Source organism: Rana temporaria, chromosome 10, assembly GCF_905171775.1.
Source record: "Rana temporaria chromosome 10, aRanTem1.1, whole genome shotgun sequence".
NCBI classification, from domain to species: domain Eukaryota; kingdom Metazoa; phylum Chordata; class Amphibia; order Anura; family Ranidae; genus Rana; species Rana temporaria.
Window position 1 is genome coordinate 139,194,633 of NC_053498.1, and position 15,917 is coordinate 139,210,549.

Here is a 15,917-nt window from a genome sequence, read left to right on the forward strand (position 1 = left end):
TTGTTGGAGGACAGAGAAAGAGACAGGGATGTGGTTGTTGGAGGACAGAGAAAGAGACAGGAATGTGGTTGTTGGAGGACAGAGAAAGAGACAGGAATGTGATTGATGGAGGACAGAGAAAGAGACAGGGATGTGGTTGTTGGAGGACAAAGAAAGACACTAGAATGTGGTTGATGGAGGACAGAGGGACACTGATATGGCTGATGGAGGACAGAGAGAGGGAGACTAGATGTGACTAATGGAGGGCAGAGAGAGATACACGGATGTGGCTGATGGATGACAGAGAGAGAGACATGGATGTAGCTGATGGAGGACAGAGAGAGAGACATGGATGTGGCTGATGGAGGACAGAGAGAGAGACAGGTATCTGGCAAGTACTCGTGGGACTCCATCGAAGGAAGACCCCATGAGAGCAGGCGAACCAAGCCAGAAGGCCATGTCCACCCACTCCCAAGACGTTCAGGGTAGGCCCGAGGACCCACACCCTACTAATCAAACAGTGACAAATGTGTAGACAACCAACAAAACAATACAAAAAAATGACAAACATGGGGATAAATAAAAAGAAAGTGGGGGAGAAGGAAAGTGGGAAGAGTGAAAAGTGACTATTGTGTATCACAATGGCCGGCCCTCCAGCCAGGAATCAAAAATTCCTCTGATCCTAGCCAAAAGACTCGGCCCTAGAGGCAGGTGTGAAATCTTAAAGTGCCCCTCAAAACACTTGTGCGAGCTATGGCACCGCCACTCCAGGGGCACATTCACTACAGGCTTTTCTCTCAGCCCAGACCGAAACAGCCCCCTTCCCCACCAGGAAGGAACGAGAGCTCTGGAAACTCAGGGAGAGAGAGAGACACACAATGATGTGGCTAATTGCGGTCAGAGAGAAAGACAAGGATGTGGCTGATGGAGGACAGCGAGGGAGAGAGATAGGGATGTGGCTGACAAAGGATAGGGAGAGACTGGAATGTGGTTGATGGAGGACAGAGAGAGAGAAAGACATGGATGTGGCTGATGGAAGACAGATAGACAGGGATGTGTCTAATCGGACAGAGAGAGATACAGATACTGTATGGCTGACGGAGGACAGAGAGATATACAGATGTGGCTGATGGAGATCAGAGAGAGAGACACGGATGGCTGATGGAGGTCAGAGAGAGAGACATGGATGTGGCTGATGGAGGACAGAGAGAGAGACACGGATGTGGCTGATGGAGGTCAGAGAGAGAGACACGGATGGCTGATGGAGGTCAGAGAGAGAGACACGAATGTGGCTGATGGAGGACAGAGAGAGAGACACGGATGTGGCTGATGGAGGACAGAGAGAGAGACACGGATGTGGCTGATGGAGGACAGAGAGAGAGAGACACGGATGTGGCTGATGGAGGTCAGAGAGAGAGACACGGATGTGGCTGATGGAGGTCAGAGAGAGAGACACGGATGTGGCTGATGGAGGTCAGAGAGAGAGACACGGATGAGGCTGATGGAGGTCAGAGAGAGAGACACGGATGTGGCTGATGGAGGTCAGAGAGAGAGACACGGATGTGGCTGATGGAGGTCAGAGAGAGAGACACGGATGTGGCTGATGGAGGTCAGAGAGAGAGACACGGATGTGGCTGATGGAGGTCAGAGAGAGAGACACGGATGTGGCTGATGGAGGACAGAGAGAGAGACACGGATGTGGCTGATGGAGGTCAGAGAGAGAGACACGGATGGCTGATGGAGGTCAGAGAGAGAGACACGAATGTGGCTGATGGAGGACAGAGAGAGAGACACGGATGTGGCTGATGGAGGACAGAGAGAGAGACACGGATGTGGCTGATGGAGGACAGAGAGAGAGAGACACGGATGTGGCTGATGGAGGTCAGAGAGAGAGACACGGATGTGGCTGATGGAGGTCAGAGAGAGAGACACGGATGTGGCTGATGGAGGACAGAGAGAGAGACACGGATGTGGCTGATGGAGGTCAGAGAGAGAGACACGGATGTGGCTGATGGAGGTCAGAGAGAGAGACACGGATGTGGCTGATGGAGGACATTAGGGTCTCCTGCATGCCTGCCAGTCATTGCTATACTGTTTTTCAGAGGGCGTAAGCATTACCACCTGTCTGAGAGAGCCTGTACACTGCAATAGATTACATTTTTGTTCATCTGTAGTCCATACTTAAAGCAGAACTTTTCCCATAACAACTTAGTAGTGAAAAAATGCAGTAATGTAATACCTGGCAGTAGCTGGCATGTTTATTACCAGCAGTAAATACTGTGTTGTTAATGAGCGGGTGGTCACCAGCATTCCATAACAGCCATTTTGCTGAAGCCCAGAGCCCCTGAACAGCAGTAAATCTTTAGGCTGTCAGCAGATCGGCCTCTACATTTTCGGCACAATTCAGAAAAAGAGAAGGCTACTGAGCATGTGCAGAACAGGGTGAAACAGTGTATTACTGGGTTTTAATCAGTATAGGCACTTATTTTTAATGTTTTCCATAACTATACCTGCAGGTATAGCAAGCCTGAAGTAACCTAGCAGGACTTAATTTTCTGACTAAATTTCCACTTTAATAGTCCTTGCATGTTTTCTACATGTCACTGCACAAACTACAAAGATATTTCATTTGGTAAAATGTCTCTGTGTGGATCTACAAAACACATCTCTTGTTCTAAAAAAGTTGTTTTTATGTCATTTAACGGGGAATCCACCGTTCTCAGCACAGCAAGGTGCGAAAGGCAAACACACGAGTAACTGTTTCCTTATCTGTGGCTTAAAGGGCGAGAGCGTATCAGACGAAGGTTGTAGGTGGATGGGGTCTACAGACTGGGAGGGAGGTGGAAGAGTCGAAATCCGCACTCTGCATTGACTAGATAACTCACAATTTCTTTTTTTTTTGTACAATTTTGACATTCAGAAAGCAAAACACTCTAAGATGAACCAACCTGAATCTCCGGGGACTGATGTGGCAGCTGCAGCTGCGATTCACAAAGCCCTCCATGTTTTTTGCTGAGAATAAATGACATCCGCAGTCTGGGGAAAGCCCTTGTACATGAAAATATGTTTTTACGTATGACGTCATACCATCTGTTATCAACTGTAAGGCCCCTTTCAGACGGACGGATAGAATGGTGCTTTTAGCTGCGGATTTTCTATTTTTCTACCGCAGCTAAAAGCACACAATGCTTTCCTATGGCCCCATTCACACACAGCGTTTGCGTGCGATTTCGTTACATGCGGTTTGGTGCGAATAGAAAAAATAGAATTGAATGCGTCCAGGTGCGATGTAGCGCAGCTATATGCACATAACCGCAGGTAATCGCAGTCTTTTTTGTCAACTGCGGATAGCAGCGTTGGAAAAAAAAAAAAAAGAACAACAGGAAGCACATCATAATCCCAAAAAATAAAAAGGGTTGCTATGGAAATGAATACCGCAGCTAAACGCGGCCGCAATTAAACGCACGTAAACGCATGTAATCGCAATGTGCAAATGCAGCTAATCGCAGTGCCTGGAGCCTTGAATTTCACAAAACATTGGTAGTGCTTTTTACTTCGGCAAAACAGCCGTCCGTCTGAAAGGGGCCTTAAGCTAAGTTTACACATGCACCAAGAACGAGCATTTCTCCCATATTTTTAAATCCTTACGAACGTCTGTGAGCGCTCTGTACCAATTATGTCCATTGCAGCTGACAGTATACTTGACATGGTCGTGTTGGTGGTACTTCATGTTTTCTTACACCAAAAGGCTTTTTTTCAGGGGGAACTTGGGGGAACTCCGTTCCACCACCTCTGGCTCAGACCCTTTGGTGCCTGCTCACCACAGTGACTTGTAAACACAGAAGCCTGTTGAAGGCTTCTGTGGCCGAAACGCGTCGGATAATGCCATTGAGCACCCCATATTGCTTCACCACGTGATCACTTTTTTATGTCATTTTTACATGTATGACTTTTATTGAATAAACCTCATATTGGTTTTATTGACCTGCGCGATTGGAGCCCTCTTTCTTTTATTTTTTAACTTCATCCCATGGTCTGACTGGAGCTTTAGCCAAGTCCATTGTTTGTACTCCTGGAAACACGGCTTAAGGATTTCATACGGAATCTGTTGCGGTTCTACAGCACGCCGTTTGAACATCGCTGGCTCCCGGTGCCCATGCCAGTTGGAGTCTCAACTACAACTTCCATCCTCTACCCGGTTGCAGTGGTCCCGGTTTCCAAATGGCCACAACGCCCTTTAGACTCTTTTGCTGTATAGTATCAGAGTCCAACTTATCTGGTAAGCGTATTTACACCTACCATATATCTGATGTGATTGCGATTCTCACAGATTTCTGCAGACAACTTGATCACCTGTTTGTTCTTACAATCATCGGACATCAGTCCACCCCACACCCTTCACCAATTGCTCAATTGATGTTCACCCCAAGTTCATAATAGAGACTTGGTTATGTTCTTTTTCTTATATGGAACTTTATTTTTGACTATTTAAATGTCATCTGATATGTGCACATGCACTAATTAATGTTGGTGCCTCATCTGGTATCTTACATTGTATTTTTAGCGCTACATTTTTTTGTCCATTATCTTTAACCACTTAAGGATCGCCTCATGTACATATACGTCAGCAGAATGGCACAGGCAGGCAAATCAACGTATATATACGTGCCCTGCTTGACGTGGGTCGGGGGTCCGATCGGGACCCCCCCCCCGGTACATGCGGCGGTCCCCGTGGCTTCAGGAGCGATCCGGGACGACGGCGCGGCTATTCGTTTATAGCCGCTCCGTCGCGATCGCTCCCCGGAGCTGAAGAACGGGGAGAGCCGTGTGTAAACACGGCTTCCCCGTGCTTCACTGTGTCGGCGCATCGATCGCGTCATCCTATTTATAGGGAAGACACGATCAATGACGTCATTCCTACAGCCACACCCCCCTACACTAGTAAACACATACACAGTGATCCCTAAATGTTACAGCGCCCCCTGTGTTTAACTCCCAAACTGCAACTGTCATTTTCACAATAAAGAATGCAATTTAAATGCATTTTTTGCTGTGAAAATGACAATTGTCCCAAAAATGTGTCAAAATTGTCCGAAGTGTCCGCCATAATGTCGCAGTCACGAAAAAAATCGCTGATCGCCGCCATTAGTAGTAAAAAAAAAAAAAAAAATAAAAAAAAAAAAAACTATCCCCTATTTTGTAAACACTATAAATTTTGCGCAAACCAACCGATAAACGATTATTGCGATTTTTTTTACCAAAAATAGGTAGAAGAATACGTATCGGCCTAAACTGAGGGAAAAAAAAATGTTATATATGTTTTTGGGGGATATTTATTATAGCAAAAGGTAAAAAATATTGCATTTTTTTCAAAATTGTCGCTCTATTTTTGTTTATAGCGCAAAAAATAAAAACCGCAGAGGTGATCAAATACCACCAAAAGAAAGTTCTATTTGTGGGGAAAAAAAGACGCCAATTTTGTTTGGGAGCCATGTCGCACGACCGCGCAATTGTCTGTTAAAGCGACGCAGTCCCGAACTGTAAAAACCCCTTGGGTCTTTAGGCAGCATTTTGGTCCGGGGCTTAAGTGGTTAAGCTTTGTTTGTTTGTATGTAGCAGCTTATTTTTTGTTTAAAGTTAGCGCAGTTTTTTCTTTATTTTGCTGTCTCGGGAGATGTTTTTCACATCTTGTGGACCTTGCCCATGTTTACAAGGTTTTGGACCAAAGTCCTTAAATTTTTGCACAACCTATTCAACTGCTCCTTTCCAAGGGACAATGGACTCCCATTGTTTTATCCTGAACCCTAAGCTCTTACCAAAAACCCATTTTAAATTTTCATATGTTTTCTTAGCAGCAAAAAAAAACCCTAAGAAAAAGCTTGTAAAAAACGATTTACTTGCTTTACAGAAGTCCATTGGTCAATGTGTTTTTTTATTAATATAAAACTCACTACCTTTCTTCTGGACACACATAAGAAATTCCTCGGGGGATGGTCTTCTTTGATACAATATGCCCACAACTCAATCACTATGGCAAGCTACTCTGCCCTGTAGATGTAGAACCCTAAGGTTCATCCTTGGGTGGCCTCGGTGTCCTTTCCCATCTGTTTCCTCCCCATCCCCATCCCATCCCATCCCTCCAGCCCATGACACTAATCTTGGTCCTTACTTTTCTATAGATCCCTACATGTTTATTTTTTCCCATTCATTACTGCAGTTTTCGTCTCATACTCCCCTAATCACTTTCTAAGGGAGCTCTATGGCTCTACGCTGCTTCCTCCTTAAAAGTAAACTTTGGACCCCATCTGGATCAAAATTCCACCCAGGCTTGTACATTTCTGAATGTATAAAAATCTCGAAGACGTCTATAAATTGCTTATATGCCATCAGTCTTTTTTATATTGGTCTTCGTGGTTGTCGTCCCAGAAGGAAGCTGTAACAGGATGACCCGTGACACCCAGAGACTTTTGAGGGATGGGGGATACTCCTGTGCCAGCGGCCCTAAGAACTCTTGGGTCTAAGTTCACCCTGTGCCCCTTTTGGGCATAGGGTGGCTAATCATAATTCATGTATTACATGAGATGGGACATTAATAATAATTCATGTATTACATGAGATGGGACATTAATAATAATTCATGTATTACATGAGATGGGACATTAATAATAATTCATGTTTGCAGGATGTCTTGAGATATCACAAGTTGTTGGCTTATTCAATGTGGGGACACATTCTGTTGAAAGGTGTTAATTGCATCTACTCCTAGACATTTCATTAACCATTGTGTAAGGCTGTAGAGGTGTTAATTCAGGTCTGCTCCTAAGACCTTTCCATTGTGCGATAACACTGTTAATAGCCCATTGATGATCAGGTGCGACTACCTGTTTGTCGGAGACAGAAAGTCTGTGTAAGATGTGGATTGAGAAGAGATCATTGTGTGATGGTGTTTTGTTTAAGTTCTGTTAATGAAGGAATGTGCAGTGATTAGATCATGATAATTATAGGCCGGCGCCGACATGTCTAGAATGTTTAGTAATTAGTTCAAAGAATGTGATTGAAGCCCCCCCCCCCCCCCCCCCAAGGTGTGATGTGTGGGTGGGGACAGTTTGATTGTTCCTGTGATTTCTGTAACCTGTGTACTGCATATAAGCAAGCTAAGTGTACCATTAAAGTAGTCATTACATTTGCAACCAGAAGCACAGAGCTGTGTGTCTCGTGTCTGGGGGGAATTCTTATGGGTCGTGTTCGTTTGCCTGATTGTGGAGTGTCGATAAGCTGTCTTGGATGGGATGGAAGGTCTTAAACGGTGGTGACCGTTACAGAAGCCTCTTCTAAAGATGATGCACAAAAAAGCCTGCAAACAGTTTGCTGAAGACAAGCAAACTAAGGACATGGATTACTGGAAGCATGTCCTGTGGTCTGATGAGACCAAGATAAAATGATTCGGTTCAGATGGTGTCAAGCGTGTGTCGCAGCAACCAGGTGAGGAGCGCAGGAAGACAAGTGTGTCTTGCCTACAGTCAGGCATGGTGGTGGGAGTGTCATGGTCTGGGGCTGCATGAGTGCTGCCGGCACTGGGGAGCTACAGTTCATTGAGGGGACCATGAATGCCAACATGTACTGTGACATACTGAAGCAGAGTATGATCCCCTCCTTTCAGAGACTGGGCTGCAGGGCAGTACTTCAACATGATAACGACCCAAAACACACCTCCAAGGCGACCAATGCCTTACTAAAGAAGCTGAGGGTAAAGGTGATGGACTGGCCAAGCATGTCTCCAGACCTAAACCCTACTGAGCATCTGTGGGACTCCTCAAATGAAAGGTGGAGGACGCAAGGTCTCTAACATCCACCAGCTCTGTGATGTCATCATGGAGGCGTGGGAATGCCTAAACATAAACTTTTTTGGTAGGATCAAAAGGTATTTATAATAAAGCTGCAAATTGAAAAATATTGGAAATTAATTTTGAAATGACATTATGTTTAAAACTTTTATAAAATTTCAGTAATTGAATTGACATCTACTTTTATAGTTTTGTTATTGATGATGATTTCAATTTAGCTTGATGGAATAAAATGATGCTTTAGTGATCTGTGTGTAGACTTCATGGAGGATCAAATGTTGATCTCTACTGGGCACAAGGATGACTCGCTTTGGTACAGATTAAAGTTACAGGACTTTTTATGGTGCTATTTTCAAATAAAATGACAGTAACTGCCACACCTCATTGCCAGCATCATATTTAGGGATGAGGGATGTATCAAGGTCATACAGGGCCAAGAACCCACATGAGTGTTTATGTCTCTCCAAATGATGTATAGTTCTGTTTTGTGGCTTCACACAAGCTTACAGTACTCTGCCCACGATGTCCTGGTGTAATTCCTGTGTCAGTTTCAGATGTACTGCTTGTAACAGATCCACTGATAACACACAAGCAGGTACCCGCCCTTTGCGTTTAATGATGAACTAAGTTTCCCAAACATTGCAACCTCTGATAGTTGGATGGAGCTAGTTAGCTTTGCACCCACATGGTCATTGGTAGACCACCATCCAGAAGAAACTTTTTTCAGACTCCAGTGAGTACCATCTACTAGGGTGACCTTGTGTCCCGGATTGCCTAGGACAGTCTTCCATTTTGCAGGTCTGTCCCAGGTCCTGGCACCTTCATTCCGGGACAATACAGTGGGGATCTGAGCTGCCACTGGAGATGAGGCTGAGGGGCCTCCCGCTGTGTGTCAGCCTGCCCGCTGTCAGCTCAGATGTGCCCAACTGCTGGTACTGCTCAAGTGGCAGGTGGTGTGAGGAAGCAGACCCGGCTAGAGGAGCACACAGTGTTCAGACTCCAGTCTTGGAACTCCTTCTCCCTGCACCTCACTGCAAAGACCAAGGACGTGCTGCAGGAAGCGTCACCGACTAGGAGCTGCAGTAATCCACACAGGTCCAGATAACATAGGAACATACACCACAGGCTGGTCTGGGCGAATGTTGGGGCTATGGCAGGAAGAGGGCAAGCAGGACTGAAATAGGGCGGCCGTGAGGTGGGTGGTGTGCTCTGCTCCTTCTAACATTCACATGACATGGATAAATAGCCATTACTCCGGGCACTCTGGAAATACTATGTTAGTCTTCTACTCAGATTTACAGCGGCTGCACTTCCAAGTGCACTTGTAGTGCAAATAGGATTTGCCTTTAGTAAATAACATCCAGTGTGATAACATGTGTTATCTCCCATCTCCAGGCATCAATGGACGCATTTCGGGGGTGCAACCCCTTTCTCTGAGCTACTTTAGTTATGAGGAAGTGGCTTCACCCCCAAAAAACGTCCATAGGTACCCTGTGATGGGATATAGCACAGATTAGCCGTGATATGAGCAATATTGATTGTGAGATCAAAGACTGGCAAGACATTAATCACAATGTACGTTCATATGTTGACTACTCAGCATATGATGATCAACTTAAAGTCCATTTGACCAAGTATGCCACTAACCTGATTAAAACTAAGGAAAATAAATACCAAAGAGATAAAAGGGCATACGACAATGCTCAGGCATATAGATGGCCGAGTAACCCTCAGCGTAAAAATATTAATGTAAAGAAATCCTTTGATAAGAAAAGCTCCCCTAAAAATAGTCCTAGACGTCAGTCTGATACATCTTCTCTGTCATCTGCGTCTTACTTTCCAGTTGAGAGACGCACTGACACAGATAACAAAAAGAGAAAAAACGATCTAGACAGGAGCCTGCAGGAGGTCACTCGATCTCAGTTTCCTCTAAAGGATAAACGATCCCGTGCTCAAAGATCACGTACTAGCAATTCCAGTAATAACACGAGCATTTTCAGTAATACTTCTCTTACGTTGCCTATCTCTACCACAGGGTTAGTTGCAACATCTATCCTTGCTCCACCTATGACCCCCATGCCACATAGTTCCAATCATGTAACATCTAATGTTTCATCAGAATTACGCACTGCACCCATATTTACTGTCGATAGGAAACACAGTGCAGGCACACAGAGTACCCAGCAGACAGTAAAAGATCAGGTCCCGGTCCCCACAATGATGTAGACCGGGACATAACAAAAGTAAAGAATATTATTAACCTTTCTCCCTATCCTTTAACCACAGATCAAGAAAAGGTTCTTCAACTTGGTCTCTCATTCTGCCCAGATGGCGAGGCGGACAAATTTGAACTGGTAAAAGACTTGCACCTTTTCGCTAGACGATTAATGTACAAGGTACTTTACGATAACGCGGCTAATCCCTCTAACCCCTCTATCAATGACAACACTGCCTTAGACAATGTTTCCCTGCAGGAGTTACAGGCCCTACAGGACCTAATGGAACTGTGGGATGAGAGTAATCCTGAGGAGGAAGGCTGGACGTATCAACTTCCGGGCGTGGTGCCCGGCGGCTTAATACAGTCAAGACATAATAAACCAGTCTATGTCACCCCTAAAACTTATAGGCCCAAATCCAGATCATTTCCTGTCCTGCAGGGCAATCCCAACATTTGGGCTTTTGTCCTGCAGGTCACCAAAGCCATAGAGGCAGCGAACTGGAAGTCACCTACCACATCGAACCTTAATAAAAATTTAAGAACAGCCTTGAATACTATCCGTAATAACGACGATCTTGTAGTTAAAGCCTCCGACAAAGGGGGAAACATTGTACTAATGGATCGACACAGTTATGAGGAGATGTGCCTTAAAATTTTGAAAAATAGAGACTGGTACAGACCTGTACCAGCCTCGATGATCACACAAAGCATTGAGCGATATCGCCAGATTTTGAACCGCGCACGCCGCTTGGGCACCATAGATGAGACCACTCTGCAATTTCTTAACATCGAGAGCCCCACCACCCCGACATTCTATGCCCTGCCTAAAATACATAAGGGGGTTTTACCCCCTCCAGGACGTCCAATCGTATCTGGTTGTGGTTCCCTTACTGAAAACATCAGTAGGATCATCGACGAATACCTATACCCTCATGTTCAGAGCCTGTTTTCTCACGTAAAAGATACCATCGAACTATTAAAGATTGTTGATGGCCTTACTATTCCACCTGATGCCTGGCTAGTTGCCATTGACATAGAGGCATTATATAATTCTATCCCACATGGGCTGGGGACACAAGTCATTAGGAGTTTCCTCAATGAACGTGACAAAAATACCTCTAAATATAACAATTTCATTATAGAAATGCTTGAATTTATTTTGACGAACAACATTTTTCTGTTCAAACGTTCCCACTACCTCCAGGTACAGGGCGTAGCTATGGGGGCAGGCTGTGCCCCCTCCTACGCCAACCTGTACCTGGGGGGGTGGGAACGTGACCTCTTCAATGAGGAATCCAGGAACACGTCGTCTGATAGCGTGCTAACATGGCATCGCTATATAGACGATGTTTTCATGGTTTGGGGGGGCTCTCGTGATGAGCTTCTGATGTTTTTAGAGGGGCTACAAATTAACAACTACAATTTAAAATTTACATACAATTATAGCCAAAAAAATATAACCTTTTTGGATGTTGAACTCTTTATTGACAAAGGTAGCCTGTGTTCTACACTCTACAGGAAACCTACAGCAGGCAACAGCCTACTGCATGCTTCCAGCTCGCACCCCAGTCCGCTAATCAACAGTATTCCATACAGTCAATATTTAAGACTGAGGCGCAATTGCTCCCGCGATGAAGATTACAAAAAAGAAGCAGCACAGCTTTACGCCCGCCTCAAAGAGAGAGGCTACAGTAAGACTTGCTTACGCCGTGCCTACAATAAAGCCAGCCGATTAGACAGAAACGATCTTATCTATAAATCTAAAAATGTCTCTAAAGCCAACACTACTAGGGTGATTACACGCTTCAATCGTCAGCACCAAACTATTCGTAATATTTACAGCAAATACTGGTACCTCCTCACCTCCGATGATAAAATTAAAAAATTCATCCATTTAAAACCGGAGATAACATTCAAACGCTCTCCCTCAATTCGGGATAGAGCCGTTACCAGCCACTATGCGACACAAATGGTGCCCAAACCAACTAAGACAGGAACTTTCCCGTGTGGTAAATGCAACTTTTGTCGATATATTCTGCCAGGTGAAAGTGTTTCTCTACCTAATGGCGAAACATATTCACCCAAGTTTCGTGCAACCTGCCAAACAATTGGCATTATCTATATAATGAAATGCAATTGCGGTGCCTACTATGTAGGTAAAACTAAACGCAATTTCTTTTGTAGAATGAGAGACCATGTCTTAGCTGTAAAGAAAAAACTCATGGAAACACCCATTAGCCGCCACATGGGCCTGTTCCATAACCACAACCAGGCAATGTTAGGCTTCTTTGCCTTGGCACACATTCCTCTCAATGAGAGAGGAGGCGATGCTGACAAACGACTGCTACAAGCGGAAGCACGCTGGATATATACACTTAATGCCACTCAGCATCCAGGGTTAAATGAAAATATTAGTTATAAACCCTTTCTTTAATTTAATCCAGTGACCACAAGCTGGACATACCGGGGTGACTACATTGTTGATTTGAAGCTCTTCCATCTGAGCTGTTCTTCCATCCTTTATGGTCAGGCTTTACCAAATGGCTATCAGCCTTAATCCATCAAGGCCCATCAAGCAATCTTGTCCGAGTCCCTCGAGCACTAATACTTCCTGTTGATAGAAGGAGGTGGTGCAATTGGCGCTGTGAACTGTGTTTTTACACTTATACGAGCCCCATTATTGCGATACCCCACCACCCGACACTTGGGAGTATAGAACTTTATTGCGCAGCCTATATGACTGTAGGTATGCAACAACACTTTATAATTAACTTGATTTGTTTTTTGAATATCAATTTTTTTTCGGTTATACAGAAGAACATACTTTGATGTGACAACATTAATGTTAAATATTACTGTAATGGATTTCGAGGGGTTTATGCTGTGACCTGTGGACTTTATCTACGGTTTTTCTTTCTTTTTGTTTTTTCTGGGTCCACTGGGGGCCCTTCTTCTACATATTTATTTTATATTCCTTATTATCATTATATATCTTTACACATTTTTTATTTATTTATTTATTTATTTTATTTTTTTTCTCTTTTTTTTTCTTTTTATTTTTCTTATTATTATTTTTCTTATTATTATCATTATTATTTTTTCCATCTTTTTATTATTCTTAATTTTGATTTTATAAACAATATTATATTCCTTTAATATTCTTTATAATCAATATTTTTTTTTTTTTTTTTTTTTATTTTTCTTTCACCAATTCTTATTTCCCTATTATTATACTTACATTTACTCTTGCTTTCCCTCTTTTTCTTTTTCTTTTATTCCCCTTTTTTCTTTTTCCCCCTTTCCCCACATCTATTTTCACTTATTTGCCTGACACGGATTCAAACTTGTTTTGCATGCTCTCCCATCACCAGCATCTGATCTCCTGCACTTTAGCACACTGCCGTTATCATCAGACATCCATTAGTATTGCTGCAAGCCATTTTGGGCGCTAGGGGGCACGCACCAGCTCAGCGTCACTGATCTGAACTCAAGCGGAGGCTTGAGTGTCAGTGCGCGTCCGCTTTCTCACGGCACCCATATGGTAGGCACTGATGCGTCATTTGTGACGCTGGTGCACTTTCCCAGGAGTTCCCCTTCTCCGCGCCGGCGCGTTAGATTCAGCATCTCCTAGAGGGATGCTCTTCTTCTGCGCAGACGCGGTCCCTGTGGTTCCTATGGGTAATCCCCATGACATCTGCCGTGAATACCACGCCCATCTTAGAGTGAGGAGCTGCCCCCTACTCAGCTGTGTATCATCTCACTCTGATTGAGGGCAGCTTATTAGTGAGCCGCACAGCTGATGTGTCAGCGTGAGCTCTGCCAGAGGAATCATTCCTTGGTATACAGAGGCAACAGCAGGTCATAGGTATGCTTTCATCTACCATTGTCTTATCATTATTTCATTATTTTCTTCCCTTCCAAGTTTAATTCATTTTTCACAACAATCTGGATGTGATACTTTGTTGCCACTTGCAGACTTTGTGAAAATATACTTTTTACTCACTTATCTGTCAACAATGAGGAAATATATTTTTTCCTGGATTGACTTTCTTTCTTTTATTTCTCACTATTTAGTATCTGGACTATTCAGTTCTCCTGGGCAATTTATCTGCCCTATTCCCGGCAGTTATTATTGCAACTAGAATCAGGTAAAACCATTACCATTATTCCTTTTAATTAGATTAGTATTTTCATTCTCTTTTCATGCTATACCCCTATTACTATGATAGGTATAACTATAAAGTTGAATTATTACACAAAAAATGCTACATTCTTCTAATTAATTTAGATTCGTTTGATACTTTGCAGCCTATATAGGCGTTTATATTTATATTAACATTATCTTTATTACTGCTGTCGTTTGCAGTTTTAATAATTAATTTTCAAACTAATCTGTCACTATACAATCTGATGATGTAGTGAATGACTTCCTATTTTGTGCAGTATAGTATTGACAGAAATCTCTTGGGATGAATTATATCCATCTCTTCTGAGACTACCTCATCATCAATCTTCCCATTTTTTCTATCATCATTTTAATCAGGTAATAATCATTAATTCTTTTACACATATCTCTCTACAGTTGTCTGTTCATCGCAATCTTTCTCCCTTTCTGGTTACCTTTTTTCTTTTTTTTCTTTTTCTTTTTCCTTTTTTACTTGTTAATTTTCCAATATTCTTAATATTTTTATTCTGTACCTACAGTACCTGCTTGCCTCTGGCTCCTCTTCCTCTATAGGCTTGCATCCAGGCTCTGTGCATTGCACGGCGTTCCTACCCGCATGCTTAAGAGGATCATTTCCTCTTTTTCCCATCCCTCCTTCCATCTATCTGGGATTCTCCATCTGGGACTTTGAGCCAATCACGGCCAATCATTCAGGTTTTTTTAGTCCACTTTTACAGGTAAATATATTCTTTATAATTATTATTTATATTTCTTTCGTTAAAGTCCACAGCTACCACAGATACTCCATTAACTCGACTTTCGTTTATTTAAATAAAATACATTATCTTTATGTTCTATAATAGACGATGATTATATTAAACTCTATGGTCAACCAGACACATTTGTATGTACCGATATAATCAATTTATGTGACTTTTTGTATATATTATGATTTATATGTTCCTGTTCATTGATATACTCTTTGTTTGCTCAGACTACTGCCCCCCATTGGTTCCTGACGAAGCCCCCTTGGGCGAAACTAGTAGAACCGTTACATGTGGGATGAAATGAAGATCACCTGCATCTATATGCACTTGAAGTATCATTTTACTTGATAGTCTGGAATTTGTCTAGTATGCATTCTATAGTATTCAATGTACAATATTTTTGCTTTTTTCTTTTTTTCTTTTTCTATGTCTTTTTATAAAGAAAACCTTTTTACAAAATAAATATTTTTGATATTCATATCGATGTTGTGGCTCTCATGATTGAGGTTTGACCAGGCCCACATATTTCTACAGAAATTTACTGTCGATGCTTTAACAAGAGTCCCCATATTTTTCCTGTATAAGGAAACCCCCATATATCCCGGGATATAGCACAGGTTGACACACAGTGTGTTTTGGGGTTTTGGCAAAATAGATGTATGAAACTACACACAATTTAGGCATTGGGTCATGGGGCCAATAAGAATGTTAAGGCCCAATTTGGGGGCACCTTCAAATTTGGGTTTTAGATTCTAAAAAACCCATAAACATTACAATTCACATTAGTTAGGGCAGTGTTTCAAATTCTAGAAAAAAAGGACCTGGTGGTGCGACTAGAGGAGGAGAGTTGGGAAACACGGTCCTAACTCATGTAAATTGTAATGCTTATGTTTTTTTTTAGAATCGATATCTCAAAATTTGCGTTCCTGATAAACATTCTTGAT

The 15,917-nt window shown here is 42.9% G+C and overlaps 1 long non-coding RNA gene across 2 annotated transcripts; it reads left to right on the forward strand.

Moving 5' to 3' along the window:
* Positions 1-13,466: 13,466 nt before the first annotated feature.
* LOC120915683 lies at positions 13,467-14,657 on the forward strand. 2 transcript variants are annotated; one of them, XR_005743902.1, is made up of 3 exons: positions 13,467-13,906; positions 14,116-14,189; positions 14,485-14,657. It is a non-coding gene; the product is annotated as an uncharacterized LOC120915683 (long non-coding RNA). The 2 variants fall into 2 exon arrangements; XR_005743903.1 differs by having other exon boundaries at positions 14,490-14,657.
* Positions 14,658-15,917: the final 1,260 nt, after the last annotated feature.